This window comes from Salmo salar, chromosome 10 (genome assembly GCF_965601325.2).
Source record: "Salmo salar chromosome 10, fSalSal1, whole genome shotgun sequence".
NCBI lineage: Eukaryota > Metazoa > Chordata > Actinopteri > Salmoniformes > Salmonidae > Salmo > Salmo salar.
In genome coordinates, this window is record NC_138300.1 from 119974741 (window position 1) to 119997500 (window position 22760).

The window sequence follows — 22760 nt, forward strand, 5'->3', positions numbered from 1 at the left end:
CAGGATCGAAGGAACGATGAACTGAGAAAAGTACAGAGAGATCCTTGATGAAAACCTTCGAGAGCTCTCAGGACCTCAGACTGGGGCGAAGGTTCGCTTTCCAACAGGACAACGACCCTAACCACACAGCCAAAACAACGCAAGAGTGGCTTCGGGACAAGTCTCTGAATGTCCTTGAGTGGCCCAGCCAGAGCCCGGACTTAAACCTGATTGAACATCTCTGGAGAGACCTGAAAATAGCTGTGCAGCAACGCTCCCCATCCAACCTGACAGAGCTTGAAAGGATCTGCAGAGAAGAATGGGAGAAATACAGGTGTGCCAAGCATGTAGCGTCATACCAAAGAAGACTCGATGCTGTAATCGCTTCCAAAGGTGCTTCAACAAAGTACTAACTAAAGGGTCTGAATACTTATGTAAATAAATTTAAAAAAATTATAACTTAGCATACATTTCTAAAAATCTGTTTGGGGTTTTTCATTATGTGGTATTGTGTGTAGATTGATGATGGGAAAAAACTATTTAATCAATTTTAGAATAAGGCTGTAATGTAACAAAATGTGAAAAAAGTCAAAGGGTCTGAATACTTTCTGAAGGCATTGCATGTTGTCTGATTTGACTCTCCCAGTGGAAATGATATACCATTTCCAGCCTTTCATAATAAAATAATTAGACTGCCCACAACACCCACAATTCTTCATCATCATTACACTATTGTTCTAAATTCAATCATCCTCTTCATCATTCAGATCAATCAGATCAGTGAAGTCACATGCACCATTATCAGTTTCTATCTGGTTTCTATCTCCCATTCATCCATTGACGACAGAATAGCTGTCACAGTTGTCGTATGATGAAGGAGCGGGCCAAAGCGCAGCGTGTGTATCGTTCCACATTTTCTTTACTAAACTGTGAAACTATGCAATACATACAAATAAACTAAAGAACAAAAACAACAAACCGTGACGAAGAGGTGAAACATACACGTACTCAAAAACAATCTCCCACAAACCCAGGTGGAAAAAACAACTACTTAAGTATGACCTCCAATTAGAGACAACGATGACCAGCTGCCTCTAATTGGAGATCATCCCCCCCAAAAAAGATAGAAATACAAAACTAGAACATAGAAAATCTAAACTAGAAAAAAAAATGTCACGCCCTGACCTACTCTACCATAGAAAATAGCAGCTTTCTATGGTCAGGACGGGACAATAGCATATTTTATATTTTAAGTTCATTATGTTACTAGTTTTTGCTTAGTAACCAGAGCAATGTGCTGAATGCATGGACAGCACAAATATTATTGGATAAAGTTACATTTGTAAATGGAAGAATATGCTCTTTCTGATACTATATAGAAATAAAAATGTTTTACCTGCATGTGACTCTGAAGGAGGATTTGATAAAGCGATGCTCCTTTCCCTGAATCTAGCAATTACAAAAAGCACCCATCTCTTCGTGTACAATTTGACAACTGATTAGCCTAATATTGTCACTCATTAGATTATTGTAAATAAAATTGTCTATAGGCTAACTCTTATCAAAGTGTGAAATTAGTTTCGGTATAGTTTATGTGTAGTTTCAATGGCCAGCTGTGTGGGCTGACTGGCATCGTTTGTTTCCTGCTCATCCACAAAGATAGAGTCAAGGATATATGTTTATATTGTGCATATTTTCGTTTCCCTTACAATACATTTCATTATTAGAGTTACAGTAAATAAAACAGTCCCATAACAGCCGATGTGGTAAAATGGTATTAACCCACAAGGAGAGCGGTCAAATGATTTGGTAAAATGGTATTAACCCACAAGGAGAGCGGTCAAATGATTTGGTAAAATGGTATTAACCCACAAGGAGAGCGGTCAAATGATTTGGTAAAATGGTATTAACCCACAAGGAGAGCGGTCAAATGATTTGGTAAAATGGTATTAACCCACAAGGAGAGCGGTCAAATGATTTGGTAAAATGGTATTAACCCACAAGGAGAGCGGTCAAATGATTTGCTGCTGATAAATCGGCATAATAAACTCACCATTACACTATTGTCTTTCTAAATTAAATCAACCTCTTCACCCTCCTTATCATTCAGTTAGGTCTAATTTAAATTACATTGTGAAGTAAGGTACACAATAACCGCCCATTCATCCATTTGTCATTCATTTAGAGAGGAGAGAGAGATGCATTAGCGCCTGGCTGGGTACCAACGTCCTACAGCACATTGTCTTGGAGCCTGGCTGGGTAACAACATCCTACAACACATTGTCTTGGAGCCTGGCTGGGTACCAACATCCTACAACACATTGTCTTGGAGCCTGGCTGGGTAACAACATCCTACAACACATTGTCTTGGAGCCTGGCTGGGTACCAACATCCTACAGCACATTGTCTTGGAGCCTGGCTGGGTACCAACGTCCTACAGCACATTGTCTTGGAGCCTGGCTGGGTACCAACGTCCTACAGCACATTGTCTTGGAGCCTGGCTTGGTACCAACGTCCTACAGCACATTGTCTTGGAGCCTGGCTGGGTACCAACGTCCTACAACACATTGTCTTGGAGCCTGGCTGGGTACCAATGTCCTACAGCACATTGTCTTGGAGCCTGGCTGGGTACCAACGTCCTACAACACATTGTCTTGGAGCCTGGCTGGGTACCAACATCCTACAGCACATTGTCTTGGAGCCTGGCTGGGTACCAACGTCCTACAGCACATTGTCTTGGAGCCTGGCTGGGTACCAACATCCTACAGCACATTGTCTTGGAGCCTGGCTGGGTACCAACGTCCTACAACACATTGTCTTGGAGCCTGGCTGGGTACCAACGTCCTACAGCACATTGTCTTGGAGCCTGGCTGGGTACCAACATCCTACAGTACATTGTCTTGGAGCCTGGCTGGGTACCAACGTCCTACAACACATTGTCTTGGAGCCTGGCTGGGTACCAACGTCCTACAGTACATTGTCTTGGAGCCTGGCTGGGTACCAACATCCTACAGCACATTGTCTTGGAGCCTGGCTGGGTACCAACATCCTACAACACATTGTCTTGGAGCCTGGCTGGGTACCAACGTCCTACAACACATTGTCTTGGCGCCTGGCTGGGTACCAACGTCCTACAGCACATTGTCTTGGCGCCTGGCTGGGTACCAACGTCCTACAGCACATTGTCTTGGCGGGTTAAATTGGGAATAGGTGTGAGAAAAAAAAACTAAAAACAGGTAAAAACACTCTAAATACATTTCTGTTAAAAAAATTCTGACAAATGAGCAGTGTAAAATACAAAACTTTTAGAAAAAGTCAGGGAAGGAGCAGGACATATCTTTTTTGGGGGGTGGGCTGATTTTTTAAATTTACAACATCAAAGTAGTAAACAACCAAAGATTTCAAGACTAAAAGTGGTGAAAGTAGCCTACAATAAGGGTAAACTCCAGAGCTGTGTTCGAATACCCATACTAACATACAATATACTACATACTTAATGAGTATATACTACATACTATTAGTTCATTTTAATATACTGTAAACGAACTGTATCCTTTCAGTTGAGCGTACTAGCTCTTCGCCTGTCTACCGGAAATTGATGCTGTTGCTATGCAACCTCTTGCTAGCTAGTTAGCATAACAAATTACTAGTTAGACATTTTATGACTTCGGGTGCGTTCTAAAATTCAATCTGGAGTGCCAGAATGCGCTTGTAAATTCAGAGCATTGTCAGATTGTCCGTTTGTAAATTCAGAGTGTTTCGCTCTCGGAGCGTACACTGGACGCTCGGACCAAGGAGTAGGGTTGATTTGGGCGTTCTGACCTTACAACATCAGTCAAGCACCCAAGCTAACGTTGGCTAGCTTATTAGCTACTTCCAGACACAAATTAGACCACTGACCATTTTACTCGCCCTAGCAGAGCTGGATAGGCAGTTTTCATCTTATCAGAGTGTTGGATGACAGTAAATGTGCTACTGGCAACAATTTAATGCTGACGTTTACTGACACCGACCATATTCAACGAGTGTTGAGCACTCGTCAATTCATTATTCTGCCTTCTGGTACACTCAGACGAGAGTGCTCTGAAATCGGAGTAGATAGCCAGAGCGAATTTACGAAAGCACCCGAATGTTCATTGAGAACACATAATGAATATACCATTTAGCTAAGCTAAGAACGACGGGAATGATCAAGTCAATAAACGTTGGGTAGTTAGTTAGATACCCTATAGTTAACATACTGGCAAGTTCGACGTATAAGTAGCCAACTAACATTAGGTAGCTAGCTAACAACATACCGGTACAAACTGCTATAATGATATGCTATGAGGTTCATAAGGACAGCGTAGCTAACAAATTGTCAGCCAACATAACGTGTGAGGTAATTTATTTCAAAAGTCATTACCTTATTGACAATGATCAACAATTTCTTAACATTTGTCATAATTAGTTAAAGCCTACGGCTGCATATGTTCCGCCATTTTCTTCAAATCTGAAAACAATGTGAAGCCATGCCCATTTCCTGAAGAATTGCATTATGGACCCTAAAGTATGGAAATAGTGTCCTCGGCGTGTATACTTCATATTTTGGAGAATTTAGTACGACATCCGGGAACTTTTGGCATACTAACTATATCCATACTATGACCAATAAGCATACTATATACTCAATTCATGTCACAAATAGTAATGTTAGTGTGGTTAGTATGAGTATTCGAACACAACTCTGGTAAAAACACACTTTATCTAATCCTTGGCCTATATCCTAATCTGACTTTGGTGCAAGGCATGTTGTTTTTCACATTACCATCTCTGGTAAACACACACTATATCAAATAAAATCAATGTTTGTCACATGCACAGGATACAAAAGGTGTAAACGGTACATTGAAATGGTTACTTGCATAATAGCAATATTAAAAATATAACGTGTCTAGACAAAAATATTTTATATATATTTTATTATTATTAGATTATGCTTGTCCAGACATATTTGTCTAAATGGATGTGTCATGTGAAGGAAATGCTATAACTTCTAACTAAGTGGATGGGTCTCTATTGTCTAGACATGTTGATGAACTACAATAGATGGACGTAATCACCTCCAGACACACCTGACTAACTTGATGGGTCATGTCATCACCTGGCCAAGTGGAGTCTTTTCTATAGACATGTAGCTAGCTAATTGCTACTATGCAAGTAACCACTTCACTGTACCGTTTACACCTTCAGTATCCTGTGCATGTGACAAATAAAAGTAATATGTTAACGTACGTTTATCACATGGCCTCACATGTGAATCCTTAAAGAAATGGATGGGGCTAATGCTTAAGAGGGTGTGAAAGATACTGAACGGGTGTAGACAAAGAACAGCTCTCCAGTAGGTACCAAAACATTCAAAGGCTATTTTCTCAAAATTGTGGTTACAAGTTTATAAACTTCCAAAGAAGAATTACTTTCTCATTGTTCCCCAACTGTAGTGTAATGATGTACCATTTTCTAGCTCTGAGTCTCTACTTTTATCCAGTGGAGAAAAAAAAAAAAACACCATTTCAAATGTTGCTACATACGATCGAATGGAGGAGGTCAGTCACAAATGTCAAACGTGGCCTCAATTTGTACACTGAAGCCTACAGAGGGAAAGACGCTGTTCTATTTGACAGCAGCCTCTCGATGTTGAAAACAAGAGCACAGTTAAAAGCCAGAGTGGTGGAAGCCTAGAAAGACAAGACATTGGGGGGCTGCCTCCCAAAAGGCACCCTTATCCCCTATAGAGTGCACTACTTTCGACTAGGCCCCAATATGGCGGTGGTCAAAATATGGTGTCTTTTGGGACATCATGGAGGCTTCCATTAAGCAGCCTATTACAACAGTAGTTAACAGTGAACACTGAAAGAGGCACTTCAGCTCTACACAATTTACAGTGGAGACTACCAAACACTTATAAAGAAGCAGTGGGATCACCACAAACACAGAGGTTCAACCATCATTCAGAATGAGTGTCTGTGTAACGAGATAATGGCAGGGAGAGCAAGAGAGGAATGGAGGAGAGGAGACCATCTGGGTTTATATTAAAACTCTCAATCACAACACTAGTGTTGTGATTATTTAGAGACAACAGGGCAGCAACAGGGCAGCATTGCCCCCCCTCCCCCCCCCCCCCCCTCCTCTTCCTCACACCAGCCAGCCCATCCTACAGAGGCTGCGAATCTGAGTCCCTCCTCTTCCTCACACCAGCCAGCCCATCCTACAGAGGCTGCGAATCCGAGTCCCTCCTCTTCCTCACACCAGCCAGCCCATCCTACAGAGGCTGCGAATCCGAGTCCCTCCTCTTCCTCACACCAGCCAGCCCATCCTACAGAGGCTGCGAATCCGAGTCCCTCCTCTTCCTCACACCAGCCAGCCCATCCTACAGAGGCTGCGAATCCGAGTCCCTTTGCAAGGGAAGAAGGATCTTAATGTGGGGGAGGTGGACGGACAGACAGACACCTCTCCAGTCTCCACCAATGCTGCCCTGTTGTCTCTAAATAACCTTCAGATTCTCAGATTAGGATGATTCTGTTATGTTTTTTAACCCACGTAAAAATACATCAGCTTTTCTGTGAGCGAGACTCACGCCTATTTCACAACAACACAAAGCCCACCTCCTAGCACCACTTACCCCTTTCCACCAGAAGTCTTTGCTGTGCTGTGTCAGTACTGAGCGTTACTGGGCACGCCTTTACCCTCCTACACACATCTCTCCCTACACACACACCTCTCCCTCCACACACACCTCTCCTTCCACCCCCTACACACACACCTCTCCTTCCATCTCCTACACACACACACCTCTCCCTCCACCCCCTACACACACACACCTCTCCCTCCACACACAACTCTCCCTCCACCCCCTACACACACACACACACACACACACACACCTCTCCTTCCACCCCCTACACACACACACACACACACACACACACACACACACACACACACACACACACACACACACACACACACACACACACACACACACACACACACACACACACACACACACACACACACACACACAGACTTCATTACCCGGGTTGATTGCTGTGTTCCCCTGTATTCCACCCTCTCACCCCTAGCTTCTGGATGCAATGAAGTTGTGTGAGTGATTACACAGATGTTGGGATGAGTGGGAAGTGGATGATGTTAGTGCCTGCTACCGCGCGCAGGGAGCACACATACTAGTGTGCAGATTTATTTTTGTTCTACTATGCTACAGTGCAGCAATCCGCTGCCATAGGATGACCTCATAGGGTGAAGTAGGTAAAAACAAAAGACCTCCTCAAAATCTTAATGCCCCGCAATTGGCTGTGAGTGCATAGGGAGAGTAGGGCTGAATGTAACACAGGTCAATTGTAGGGTAGTTTGGGGTGAAACGCCTACTGGGGGGGGGGTGACTTAAATTGTGATGCGACAGATGTCATTTTTTTGTTGAGCAAGAGTAGTGGCAACCAGGGGAAATGTTGGGAGTGGGGTGTGGGAACTACAGGCAGGGGGTGTGTTACCCCGGGTGGCGTGTTAACCCGGGGGGCGTGTTAACCCGGGGGGCGTGTTAACCCGGGGGGGGCGTGTTACCCCGGGGGGCGTGTTAACCCGGGTGGCGTGTTAACCCGGGTGGTGTGTTAACCCGGGTGGCGTGTTAACCCGAGTTACTCTAATAGGTAGGCCTACACTTTCTCGGTTGGGCTGCAGGTGATCATGCTTGTTTCTAATAGCAGACCTGATCATATGGACCATGCAGAGGCTATACGCACGTTCCAAAATATAAAAATAGTTAGCAAATCATTTTACCAATATGTTACTGGGTTCATTTCTGGAGGTGGAAAATATTTTATTTGAATACATTTTTGAGTATAATGTCCATTTTAAAAAGTCAAACTTCAGTCCTTCTTCATAAAAAAAAAAATTGGCCCGGGGAGACATTTTTTGCCACGGGAACAGATGGAAGAGAAGGACTAGAGATGTGTAGCCAAGAAGCTAAATATTAGCTCGATATTAAAATCATTTTCTAATATTAATTCATTAGTAAATAGTAGGGCTATAAAAGATGTACCTATCAAACACAGTGAAGAATGCATTAGGGAAAGGTGGGATATCTAGTCAGTTGTACAACTGAATGCCTTCAACTGAAATGTGTCTTCCACATTTAACCCAACCCCTCTGAATCAGAGAGGTACTGGGGGGCTGCCATAATCGACATCCACGTCTTTGGCGCCCGGGGAACACTGGGTTAACTGCCTTGCTCAGGGGGCAGAATAACAGATTTTTAACTTGTCAGCTCGGGGATTTGATCCAGCAACCTTTCAGTTACTGGCCCAACACTCTAACCACTAGACTATTGTTATCAAGTAAGCACACAATTATTGTCTGGGGCTGTAAACTGCAGTGATGTAGGCTCATTTGAATAACCGCTCAAACGTTTCACGCCAAAATAACTGCATACAGCCTAGGCCTGACTATGCCACCATTTTGGATCAGTTACGCGTCTATTCTCAACAGTTTACATCAAATTCTTGAGTGTACAACAAGCAGCAATTGTAGTCTAGCGTTTCCTGGGACACCCAAGACCTATTAACAGATAGTCCTACCATCGGACAATACGGCCTTCTCGCGCGCTGTTTGTCGTGGATCATCGCTCTCCCAAGTCGTCCTAGAATATGGCCCACCAGCATTCTCACACGTCCAGTTATGCAGGCATACCATGTGTCCACTCCTTTCAGAGCAGGCTATCGCATCTAGAACCAAAGAACGCTTCAATAGAACGCGTTTTGGATTGGTTGTCAAATGTTTTATTGTCGGGAGGGGCTCTGAAAGTGATCCAAACGATAGCTCTTATCAACTCTTCTTGTAATTATCGTTGTGGCATTAACGCTGTTGAATTTTTTTTTGCCGTTAAAGTTATCGTCCTTTGTCTGGACGGCCCTTAAACCCTCACATTTTTCTACATGGTTTTGTTTCCCATCATTCTGAGTGAATGCACAGGCCTCTCTCAAGAGTTAAATTCATGTTACCATGCAACCAGAGGCTGTACAGCGGAGCAAATTTGAAGAACAAGATTTATCAGCGTCAGAACACACAGACACGCACACTCCTTGAGTGTGGCCAGATCCCTGTGCCAGATCCCTGTGCCAGCCAGACCCCAGCTCTGCCTAGAAAACCCACAAAACCTCACACTAAAGACAGAAGGCAGGCAGCAGCACTTAAATGATAGAGCAATTTATGATTCAAATAGTCCTAGGTTTTTTTTAAACCATATATTAACAAAAACAAGTCACAGTCAAGCATAAGAACAAGGTCATGTAGTAGGGCACACTCTTTTGCAGTAAATCTATTTTGGACTATTTTCGTGGAAAATACTGATGACACATTCTGGCCAAGACACCCACACATGACCATTAGGAAGGAACCAAAAAAATGGTTGCTCAAGTAGTAACCAGAGAACTGAAAATAGTGATCCTTGTGCACGTTGATCCCCTTTGTTACTGATCTATTTTTAGAGATTGCGTAGTCAGCGCACCACCAATATTTATTTAAATGAAGAGCAAATGTGAGAGGGAGAGAACAGATATGTTAAAGAAATATGCTGTCGACTGTGTCCTGAGAGGCAGGGCAAGAAAGAAAGAAAGAAAGAAAGAAAGAAAGAAAGAAAGAAAGAAAGAAAGAAAGAAAGAAAGAAAGAAAGAAAGAAAGAAAGAAAGAAAGAAAGAAAGAAAGAAAGAAAGAAAGAACGAAAGAACGAAAGAACGAAAGAACGAAAGAAAGAACGAAAGAAAGAACGAAAGAAAGAACGAAAGAAAGAACGAAAGAAAGAAAGAACGAAAGAACGAAAGAACGAAAGAACGAAAGAACGAAAGAACGAAAGAAAGAAAGAAAGAAAGAAAGAAAGAAAGAAAGAAAGAACGAGAGGGAGAGAGAAAAAGAGATAGAGAAAGAAAGAGAGAGAGATAGAGAGTTAGAGAGAGAACAAGAGAGAGAGAGAAAAGAGATAGAGAGATAGAAAGAGAGACAGAGAGACAGAGAAAGAGAGTTAGAGAGATAGAACAAAAGAGAGATAGAAAGAGAGAGAAAGAAAGAGAGACAGAGAGAGACAGAGAGTTAGAGAGATAGAGCGATAGAAAGGAGAGAGATCGAGAGATAGAAAGAGAGAGATAGAAAGAGAGATATAGAGAAAGAGAGTCCATGTTATTAGAGTAGACCTTGTCTGGATCACTGCTATGACACATAGAGAGAGAGTGGGTGGACAACTAACGCTGCAATTATGGCCTAATTGACTGTGAATAACAGACCAGCCCTTTTATAGATTCTTTCATCTTCCTGCATTTCACTGAGAAAAACAGAAGACATTAGGATTTGGAATGTAGTCTGTAAAAACACACAATAATGACTTGCCAATGCAATATAATGCAAACAGTATGTAAAGCAGCAACAGTCATACCCATTCCCCAATGGACTAAACACATTTTACAACTGACGTCAAGAGTTGAACAACATTCAACACATCCACAAAGATAACAGGTTTTCTGACCTGCGTTGGGTCTGGGGTGGATTCCTACGTCCACCTTTTCATATTCTTACCCGGAGCCTTGGAACAACTGGACATTTGTTTAACCATTTTTAAATAGTGGTTAACCTAGCTGAACAAACCATTAAAAAGAGTGGTGTAGATAACTCTGTCAGTACACAGTCAAAGACACCATTTCCCGCTACATCAGTCTCAAATCCAAAACACAGAACTAAACCTACCCCAAGCACCATTATAATGCAAAGAAAACACCTCATATTAGATCCAAGGACCAAGCAGAGGAATATCCACTGCACACTTTGATATAATAAGGAATGATCTCCTTACAGTTCTTTAAATCCTGTTTGTTTATGTCGGTTTTTTTTTCTTCTTCTCTATTGACCCAATCATTTAGGCTGTACGCCCCGACTATTGGATTCATTTCAAATGGGTGAAAATGACCCGCAACATCCAAACCTCTATTATATTACATGCTGTTTATAAACTCGCATTATCAAACGTTCGTTACTATCCTACATCATTCCTATCAAATGCGAAAATACTACAGCGCCATAAACAGCCGTATCAGCATTGCAAAACGACACAGTCACCATCAATAACAAGGTATAGTAATGTGTAGCTGTATCTACTTACAATGAAAAGCTTCCACAAGAAGATTCAGGCAGGTGCCTCAATAACAGCGACAGTCAGTAGTTTATCTATTAGCGGAGAGGAATCTTGTACAGTTTATCCAGATGCGGAGCGGATTAGCAGAACATCAGTTTGGTCTGGGGGCAGCGAACCAGCCGTGTAGAATAGAGTTCACCGAACGAATGGAACTAATGGAATGAGAGTCCGTTGCTTTGAAGTACGCTCCGGTGGCAGACAGCTCACGAGGAAATGAAGCGTCCAGCTGTCAGGCTGCCTCGAGCCTTGCTTCCTGTCTGTCCGCGTGCCGTGTGGAAGCAGCCTGGAGTTTAAATGTTGCTGTAACCTGAGGAGGCATGGAGTCTGATTTCACGCTCCGGCAGGGCTCTTTTCTAACTAAAGTGGCCAGTTCTCTGTCTCTCTCTCTCTCTCTCTCTCTCTGTCTCTCTCTCTCTCTCTCTCAGCACAATTCCAAACAAAGGGAAGACAGAGAGAGGAGACAAAGGAAATAGTTACTATAGAAGGAGAGGGACCATGGTGCATTTATTGTCTGTGTGTGTGATGGAGGCAGTGGGGGAAAAAGGGATTCACAACGTGCAGTAAGTATTAGTATTTTATTAAGATCCTTATAATAAAAATAAAAAAGGTATTTAACTAGGCAAGTCAGTTAAGGACAAATTCTTATTTACAACAAGGGGCCAATTGTGGAGGGGCCAATTGCACACAGCCCTATGGGACTCCCAATAACAGCCAGATGTGATGCAGCTTGGATTCGAACCAGGGACTGCAGTGACACATCTTACACTGAAATACAGTGCCTTAGACCACTGCGCCCCTCGGGAGACCAGTAGCAGTTGCCAAAGCAGCAGCTACTCTTCCTGGGGTCCAAACAAAACATGACAATACAGAACATTAATAGACCAGAACAGCTCAAAGACAAAACAATAAAACTATAAGTACAGTTCTGACTCGATACTGAGGGGAAAAAAACTGACCTAATATTCAAGTCCTATATTTATCATTTACATTTTAATTCAATACATTTACATTCAGTAGCACTGATCAGTACAAACAAACTAAATATTTAGGTCAATTAGGGGTATGACCCTCCTATTTTAGGGAAGAGGATACGTAGTCAATTGTACAACTGAATGCATTTAACCGAAAGGTGTCTTCTGCATTTAACCCAACCCCTCTGAATCAGAGGTGCGGGAGGCTGTGTTAATCGACTTTCACATCATCGGCACGCTGGGAGCAGCTGTTGGGTGTTAACCGCCTTGCTCATGGGAGAATTGAACCAGCGACCGTTCGGTTACTGGCACAACACTCTTAGCCGCTAAACTACCTTCCACACAGGGCAGAGTAAAACCCTCCTATTCTCTTTAGAATAAAAAAAGCGTGCCCTTCTGCATGTGACGATCAGCCGCTCCCCAGTGACGGCTCGTGGTCACCCCATCACCCCAGGGGAAAGTGAGCAGGATAGATGAGGCAGGTGGTAACAGAACATTAATAGGTGTGTTAATGGAACGTTAAGTGTGATCTTCACTCCTGAAAACAGGATTATCTCAATAAAAAAAAAAAAAAAAAAGGATTTAAAATAAACCCAGTAAAGGTGGTTTCAAAACTTGTGACTGAATAATTAAAACATCCAACCAGATTATCCTCCCCCTCCCTTCTTCAAAGTGAACCAGTCAGGAACCAGATGTATAGGATCCACCCCGTTGATAAATAACAGCAAGGACTTTCTCTCGCTCTCCCTGTGTTCTCCAATGGGGTTTAGGATGAAATAGCCTCTAACCAGCCTAAGAAAGAAAAGCCAAGTCACTATAAGAAGTAGCTTCTGCAGGGGGCATTGAGGCTATTGAAGACAACTGAAGAGCCAATAGCCTGGACAATGACCTCCACTAGAAAATGACAAATCCACTACAGACCAAACAGCTAACAGCTCCTCCACTCTTTCTCAACCTGCTGGGTGCTGTCAATGCATCTTCAATGGGGCAGGAAGGCTCCCTCCCTGGGCCACAGGGTGAGTCAATGGGCAGTGAAAGGATGGCTTTCACTAACTGATCCATGCTGCCTGGGAGTATAGAGGAACACATGTATTTATGATAGGCCTACTTCAGCTCTCTTAAAAGCCAGGAATTAAGAGCAACTATCAGCGCATTCAAATTCAAAATAAAAGTGGAAAGCTCAAACTTTGCGTAACTAACAAGTGTGAACGACATTCGTAATATCCTAACCAGAAAGAAACTGTCAAACTGTCATGTATTTTAAAATAGAAAAAACACAACCATTATCTTAGTGGCAATAATGTTACTAAACCATCCAGACTGGTTCTTCCACTGACTACCCTCTAAATAATGAATGACTAATGCATTAAGAGTAAGCATGTACCAACACATGATATAGCCCTTCAGCCATTCGTGGATCTCCAGGGAATCTAACCATAATGGACCCACTCCTGCTGGAGCCTCCAAGCCAAGGGAGGTGGCCACCACCTGGGGCAAGACCACAGCAACGGACACCCTGCCTCTGGAGCCTGGAGGAGACTTATCATAGAATAGCAATTAGCTGTAGCCTGATGGTTAGAGCATTGGGCCATTAACTAAGTTTCTGGATCGAATCCCAGAGCTGACAAGGTAAAAATCTGTCGTTCTGTCCCTGAACAAGGCAGTTAACCCACTGTTCCCCGGTAGGCCATCATTGTAAATAAGAATTTGTTCTTAACTGACTTGCCTAATTAAATAAATAAAATAGCCAGATGTGATGATATCTAGTATGAGTCACCTGTGGAGACAAAGACTTTACAATTATAAAAGAAAGCTCTTTGAAAATATTTTTAAGTGTGGAAACTATTTCCATTTTTTAAGAACAAACTGAAATGTTTTTCCTGTGGTATGATATCTAGTGTCCTGAGCCACGTAAAATGTAGAGGGAGAAACCATGGAGAATTGGGAGCTTGTGGTATCTAGGCTCTATAATAAACGCCCCCACAAAGAACAGGGGGTCAGAGAGGGGAAAGTCTTGAGTCTCCGCAAGCTGTTCAACCATCTGTACATGGGCCTGTTGTGTTGTCCCAGCAAAACAACTCAACACTATCACTCTAGTCTACAGAGTGAGAGTGTATACAGTACAACTCTAGAGTGCTAAAACAATTACTTATGCACTCAAGTGTTCAAATCCAAGGCCTATTAGGTTATTATAATAAGGGTATTGCACCATGCAGAGTTATGTGTTGTCACAGCAAAACAAATCCAAACTCCAATGTCCTGTACAACACTGTTGTTGGCAAGAATTTTTGCAATCACTACTAGGCTATTCAGATAAGGAAATTGCATTGAAAGGCAAAACCCATTATGAAGACTTGAATAAAGATAAGTTACAAGACAAACCCATTATGAAGACTTGAATAAAGATAAGTTACAAGACAAACCCATCATAAAGACTTCAATAAAGATAAGTTACAAGACAAACCCATCATAAAGACTTCAATAAAGATAAGTTACAAGACAAACCCATCATAAAGACTTCAATAAAGATAAGTTACAAGACAAACCCATCATAAAGACTTCAATAAAGATAAGTTACAAGACAAACCCATTATGAAGACTTCAATAAAGATAAGTTACAAGACAAACCCATTATGAAGACTTCAATAAAGATAAGTTACAAGACAAACCCATCATAAAGACTTCAATAAAGATAAGTTACAAGACAAACCCATCATAAAGACTTCAATAAAGATAAGTTACAAGACAAACCCATCATAAAGACTTCAATAAAGATAAGTTACAAGACAAACCCATTATGAAGACTTCAATAAAGATAAGTTACAAGACAAACCCATTATGAAGAGTAGTAGTGATGTGATATGATGGGCTGGGGGTAGAGTGTTCCCTCTAATGGAACTAGCAGACCCCAGTGAGGTCACCCAATACTACATTACTGGAACACTGGAGACAGACAATGAGACAGAAAGACAGACAGTGATAGACAGACAGTGACAGACAGACAGTGATAGACAGACAGTGATAGACAGACAGTGATAGACAGACAGCGACAGACAGACAGAGAGCGAGTCAGAGGGAGACAGACAAACTCTCAGGCCCTGAGTGGATATCTCTTTATCCAGCACCCTAACAAACCCTGAGTGGATATCTCTTCATGTAACACCACCCTAACACACCCTGAGTGGATATCTCTTTATCCAGCACCCTAACAAACCCTGAGTGGATATCTCTTCATGTAACAACACCCTAACAAACCCTGAGTGGATATCTCTTTATCCAGCACCCTAACAAACCCTGAGTGGATATCTCTTCATGTAACAACACCCTAACAGACCCTGAGTGGATATCTCTTTATCCAGCACCCTAACAAACCCAGAGTGGATATCTCTTCATGTAACAACACCCTAACAGACCCTGAGTGGATATCTCTTCATGTAACAACACCCTAACAAACCCTGAGTGGATATCTCTTCATGTAACAACACCCTAACAGACCCAGAGTGGATATCTCTTCATGTAACAACACCCTAACAGACCCAGAGTGGATATCTCTTCATGTAACAACACCCTAACAGACCCAGAGTGGATATCTCTTTATCCAACACCCTAACAGAGCCAGGGTGGATATCTCTTCATGTAACAACACCCTAACAGACCCAGAGTGGATATCTCTTTATCCAACACCCTAACAGACCCAGGGTGGATATCTCTTCATGTAACAACACCCTAACAGACCCAGAGTGGATATCTCTTCATGTAACAACACCCTAACAAACCCAGAGTGGATATCTCTTCATGTAACAACACCCTAACAGACCCAGGGTGGATATCTCTTTATCCAACACCCTAACAGACCCAGGGTGGATATCTCTTCATGTAACAACACCCTAACAGACCCAGGGTGGATATCTCTTTATCCAACACCCTAAAAGACCCAGGGTGGATATCTCTTCATGTAACATCACCCTAACAGCTCTGGTTCCCTAGTCCAGAGTACCATACCAAGCCAAGCCTAATTAGAGACTAGTGCTTGGGACCTCTCCCTCATGCCTGGGGACGGGCGTTGGGTGGAGTGTGTGTGCATGTTGGAGCAACCAGTTCAAGGCTGACCTAGGTCGAGGGAAGCCAAGTAGTCTTTGTCGCTGTGAGAAGTAGAACAGAAGACGCTACACTAGGTCTTTCTTTCTCTCTTTGCAAAGTCTAAAAGGAGAAACTATTTCTGGACCTTGACTCTCATATAGTAGGCCTACAGAGATACCAACACAAAGTCAGACTTAAGTCAGAACAAACTCTGTTGGATGATGAATAGCATGAATATAAATCCATACATTACACAGAGACTTGAATGACAGAGTGGTTCCTTGTCCATTCATCCTTCTCATTGCTCAGTGTTTTAAACCATCTCTGTTTTAACTCCATCATCTATGGTCCCTTAAATTGCACGCAGACACACACAGCCACACGCACACACACACACACACTTACAGTGAATATGACTGCTACTGACTATCTCCCTGTGAGAAGTAAGCACAGTTATCTAGAACAGGGATGGGGCAAATGATAGGGGGGGGGGGGGGGGGGGCGCAAAAAAATCGTAACTCATCATGGAGGGGTCTACAGTTGCTCGCAAGTCTGCGTACCCACATCCGTACAGTCTATTTCTTGCACATTTTGCCATAAAGTGGAGAGAAATGTTTGCAGTTTTGAATGATATCTGCATGAGACTAATAAAATGAATGGAGCCCCCCCCCCGGCGGGTAACGTGACCATGATAACAAGTTTAGATAGCTGGTCGCTAAACTAACTGAGCAATCAAAGAAAAATAAAGAACAATTGACTGACTATCAGTTACTGACATAAGAAGAGAAAAACTGCTGATACATAATCAGAATTTCAGAATTGCACCTTGTGTAATCAATCTACTATAATCTACACAAGGTACAATTGATCCGAGGGCCTTCAAAAGGGGACGGGCCCTCCGGGACGCCAGTTGCCCATCTTGGATCTAGGCTAAACATTGAAAGTTTGACAGTCAAGAAGACCATAGCAGTCTGATCGTGCTGGACACTACACACTCACAGTAGGTTTGGTGACATGAACCCTAAAGCAACTCACTAAATATGTGTGAATCAATGCTGGGGGTGGACAATAGGGAATGGAACGAGAGAAAGGAGTGGTCCACCAGAACATCAAACAGCTTCATAGGGGACTGAGTGAAATTAGATGCTGCTTCAAGAATGTTTTTAATGGGAGGAGGGGTGGACGGGTGTGGAGAGGGGAGTGGAGAGTTGAGAGGTTTACCATACCATCTTAACCCCAACATCACACACACACACGCGCACGTACACACAATCATACCCCCATAATATTACACAGGTCCACTTGATGTCTAGATTATCTACAGGCCATTAGGCTTTATGACCATGAAATGGACCAGGAGGAGAAAGACGTAGGTTGGATAGTTACATGGACCAGGAGGAGAAAGACGTAGGTTGGATAGTTACATGGACCAGGAGGAGAAAGACGTAGGTTGGATAGTTACATGGACCAGGAGGAGAAAGACGTAGGTTGGATAGTTACATGGACCAGGAGGGGAAAGACGTAGGTTGGATAGTTACATGGACCAGGAGGGGAAAGACGTAGGTTGGATAGTTACATGGACCAGGAGGGGAAAGACGTAGGTTGGATAGTTACATGGACCAGGAGGAGAAAGACGTAGGTTGGATAGTCACATGGACCAGGAGGGGAAAGACGTAGGTTGGATAGTCACATGGACCAGGAGGGGAAAGACGTAGGTTGGATAGTTACATGGACCAGGAGGGGAAAGACGTAGGTTGGATAGTTACATGGACCAGGAGGAGAAAGACGTAGGTTGGATAGTCACATGGACCAGGAGGGGAAAGACGTAGGTTGGATAGTCACATGGACCAGGAGGGGAAAGACGTAGGTTGGATAGTTACATGGACCAGGAGGGGAAAGACGTAGGTTGGATAGTTACATGGACCAGGAGGAGAAAGACGTAGGTTGGATAGTCACATGGACCAGGAGGGGAAAGACGTAGGTTGGATAGTCACATGGACCAGGAGGGGAAAGACGTAGGTTGGATAGTTACATGGACCAGGAGGGGAAAGACGTAGGTTGGATAGTTACATGGACCAGGAGGAGAAAGACGTAGGTTGGATAGTTACATGGACCAGGAGGGGAAAGACGTAGGTTGGATAGTTACATGGACCAGGAGGGGAAAGACGTAGGTTGGATAGTTACATGGACCAGGAGGGGAAAGACGTAGGTTGGATAGTTACATGGACCAGGAGGGGAAAGACGTAGGTTGGATAGTTACATGGACCAGGAGGAGAAAGACGTAGGTTGGATAGTCACATGGACCAGGAGGGGAAAGACGTAGGTTGGATAGTTACATGGACCAGGAGGGGAAAGACGTAGGTTGGATAGTTACATGGACCAGGAGGGGAAAGACGTAGGTTGGATAGTCACATGGACCAGGAGGGGAAAGACGTAGGTTGGATAGTTACATGGACCAGGAGGGGAAAGACGTAGGTTGGATAGTTACATGGACCAGGAGGAGAAAGACGTAGGTTGGATAGTTACATGGACCAGGAGGGGAAAGACGTAGGTTGGATAGTTACATGGACCAGGAGGGGAAAGACGTAGGTTGGATAGTTACATGGACCAGGAGGGGAAAGACGTAGGTTGGATAGTTACATGGACCAGGAGGGGAAAGACGTAGGTTGGATAGTTACATGGACCAGGAGGAGAAAGACGTAGGTTGGATAGTCACATGGACCAGGAGGGGAAAGACGTAGGTTGGATAGTCACATGGACCAGGAGGGGAAAGACGTAGGTTGGATAGTTACATGGACCAGGAGGGGAAAGACGTAGGTTGGATAGTTACATGGACCAGGAGGAGAAAGACGTAGGTTGGATAGTTACATGGACCAGGAGGAGAAAGACGTAGGTTGGATAGTTACATGGACCAGGAGGGGAAAGACGTAGGTTGGATAGTTACATGGACCAGGAGGAGAAAGACGTAGGTTGGATAGTTACATGGACCAGGAGGAGAAAGACGTAGGTTGGATAGTCACATGGACCAGGAGGAGAAAGACGTAGGTTGGATAGTTACATGGACCAGGAGGAGAAAGACGTAGGTTGGATAGTTACATGGACCAGGAGGAGAAAGACGTAGGTTGGATAGTTACATGGACCAGGAGGAGAAAGACGTAGGTTGGATAGTTACATGGGCCAGGAGGAGAAAGACGTAGGTTGGATAGTTACATGGACCAGGAGGGGAAAGACGTAGGTTGGATAGTTACATGGACCAGGAGGGGAAAGACGTAGGTTGGATAGTTACATGGACCAGGAGGAGAAAGACGTAGGTTGGATAGTTACATGGACCAGGAGGGGAAAGACGTAGGTTGGATAGTCACATGGACCAGGAGGGGAAAGACGTTGGTTGGATAGCCGGTCTCCTGCAAGACAGGAACATCAGTGTTCTGCCATGGCCAGCGAAGAGCCCGGATCTCAATCCCATTGAGCACGTCTGGGACCTGTTGGATCGGAGGGTGAGGGCTAGGGCCATTCCCCCCAGAAATGTCCGGGAACTTGCAGGTGCCTTGGTGGAAGAGTGAGGTAACATCTCACTGCAAGAACTGGCAAATCTGGTGCCGTCTATGAGGAGGAGATGCATGTAACTTTTGATTTTGACCCCCCCCCCCCCTTTGTTCAGGGACACATTATTCCATTTCTGTTAGTCACATGTCTGTGGAACTTGTTCAGTTTATGACTCAGTTGTTGAATCTTGTTATGTTCATACAAATATTTACACATGTTAAGTTTTCTTTAGAATAACACAGTTGACAGTGAGAGGACATTTCTTTTTTATAGATATTTTGACTCCAAGTATTGATTTGCTCGGTAGCATTAGCTAGTGCCAGTCGGCTGCACCTGCTCTAAAATTCAGGTATTTTTCATCCTATAGCTTGTTCTCCATCTTCTTCTTCAATAATGAGACAACATGTTTTCAGCACTTTTATTTCCCTGACTGATCAAAACTCGTTTTCTCATGCTCTCTCATGAATTGTGAGAATCGAAATACATATCTTATTGGCACATAGGCTAAATATCACGATAATATCGTATCGTGATGTCCCTGGCAATTCCCAGCTCTAGGATCCAACCTTGTGATTCTCCACACCATTTTCAGAATAAGACCTGTGTGTGTGTGTGTTTGTGGGCAGGTTGACTGAATTCAGGCCTCAGGTAGCCTGGTGGAAACAGGGCAGCTTACAGGCCAAACAGCTGTGGGCAGTGTTGTGTAGCTCCTGGGAACTCCATGTAGCCTGTCTCCCTGTTAATGGGCTGACGGAGCCCTGCTGAAGAGAGGTTAATTATCTCAGAGGTGGTGAACCGAGGATCTAACCCTGGGAATCTGTACTGTACCATTACTCCTTCTCTCTGACACTGATATTCAGAAGGCCCCCCCAAAAAAACATACCATTAGGTCAGTAGCAAATAAATAGCCTACTACTACAGTAGTACAGTCCATAAAATCCCAACACAGACTTCCCTATGAATGGTTTTGGTGAGCATTAGTGCTGTGTGTGTGTGTGGGTGGATATGGCTCAGTGTGGGAGGATAGGCTATCTAATGTCTCTCTTCCTCTCTAATGTCTCTCTTCCACACACAGGCACAAACAACACTGTGCGCCACCATAAAAATAAAAAAAACCTTTCTCTAATAATTTGACAGCTAAAATCCAAAAGTTAGACAAGAACAGATGTGCAAAAATCAGTAGAAGTGGGAACTACTTAGTGCAACAACATACCATGCTTGTTCTTGACAATGAAGCCTCGTGTCTGTAACGTGATGAGGTGGAGGGAAGTGTCTGTAATGTGATGAGGTGGAGGGAAGTGTCTGTAATGTGATGAGGTGGAGGGAAGTGTCTGCAATGTGATGAGGTGGAGGGAAGTGTCTGTAATGTGATGAGGTGGAGGGAAGTGTCTGTAATGTGATGAGGTGGAGGGAAGTGTCTGTAACGTGATGAGGTGGAGGGAAATGTCTGTAATGTGATGAGGTGGAGGGAAGTGTCTAATGTGATGAGGTGGAGGGAAGTGTCTGTAATGTGATGAGGTGGAGGGAAGTGTCTGTAATGTGATGAGGTGGAGGGAAGTGTCTGTAATGTGATGAGGTGGAGGGAAGTGTCTGTAACGTGATGAGGTGGAGGGAAGTGTCTGTAATGTGATGAGGTGGAGGGAAGTGTCTGCAATGTGATGAGGTGGAGGGAAGTGTCTGTAATGTGATGAGGTGGAGGGAAGTGTCTGTAATGTGATGAGGTGGAGGGAAGTGTCTGTAACGTGATGAGGTGGAGGGAAGTGTCTGTAATGTGATGAGGTGGAGGGAAGTGTCTGTAATGTGATGAGGTGGAGGGAAGTGTCTGCAATGTGATGAGGTGGAGGGAAGTGTCTGTAATGTGATGAGGTGGAGGGAAGTGTCTGTAATGTGATGAGGTGGAGGGAAGTGTCTGCAATGTGATGAGGTGGAGGGAAGCCAATCAGCTGTACTAATGGATTTCCGTGGTGATGTTTCCTATTCAGAATGTTTTCCATAATAAAGAAGACGAAGGTGGTCGAAGCCACTTGTTGAACTAATAGCATCTACACTCATTCATTTGGACGGTGAAGCTAAAACTTTGACTTTGGCTCTACACTCCAGCCTTTTAGATTTGATAAATGTTTTATAATGAGGATATTTTCATATATACACGTTCTACCGTTTACAAATGAAATGCACTGGCCACCCGAGTGGCGCAGCGGTCAAAGGCACTGCATCGCGGCGTCACTAAAGCCTGGAGTTTGATCCCAGGCTGTGTCACCACTGGCTGTGACCGGGTTCCCATAAGGAGGCGCACAATTGGCGCAACATCTTCTGGGTTAGGGGATTGTTATGCCGAGGGGATTTACTTGTAATAACACTTAAGATTACCAACAACAAATCAAAATATGTTTAAAATTTGAGATTCTTCAAAGTAGCCACCCTTTGAAATTGATGACAGCTTTGCATTCTCTCAACCATCTTCATGAGGTAGTCACCTGGAATGCTTTACCAACAGTATTGAAGGAGTACCCACATATGCTGAGCACTTATTGGCTCCTTTACTTTCACTCTGCGTTCCAACTCATCCCAAACTATCTCAATTGGGTTGAGGTCAGGTGATTGTGGAGGCCAGGTAATCTGATGCAGCACTCCATCACTCTCCTTCTTGGTCAAATAGCCCTTACACATCCTGGAGGTGTGTTGGGTCATTGTCCTATTGAAAAACAAATGATAGTCCCACTAAACCCAATCCAGATGGGATGGAGTATCACTGCAAAATCACAGACAGTGTCACCAGCAAAGCACCCCCACAGCATAACACCTCCTCCTCCATGCTTCACAGTAGGAACCACACATGCGGAGATCATCTGTTCACCTACTCTGCGTCTCACAAAGACATGGCGGTTGGAACCAAAAATCTCAAATTTGAACTCATCAGACCAAAGGACAGATTTCCACGAGTCTAATGTCCA

The 22760-nt window shown here is 43.6% G+C and overlaps 1 protein-coding gene across 12 annotated transcripts in view; it reads right to left on the reverse strand.

Annotated features, from left to right (window-relative positions):
• LOC106561741 (pleckstrin homology domain-containing family A member 5) overlaps window positions 1-22760 on the reverse strand; it is a 260488-nt gene that overhangs the window by 161665 nt on the left and 76063 nt on the right. The window contains exon 1 of one of the 12 annotated variants that reach the window (XM_082957434.1): window positions 11177-11561. The exons of the other annotated variants lie outside the window; for them this stretch is intronic. The gene's annotated coding sequence lies outside the window, so the exon portion shown is untranslated. Of the gene's footprint in view, window positions 1-11176; window positions 11562-22760 lie in introns of those variants that run through there. 12 annotated transcript variants of the gene reach the window in all.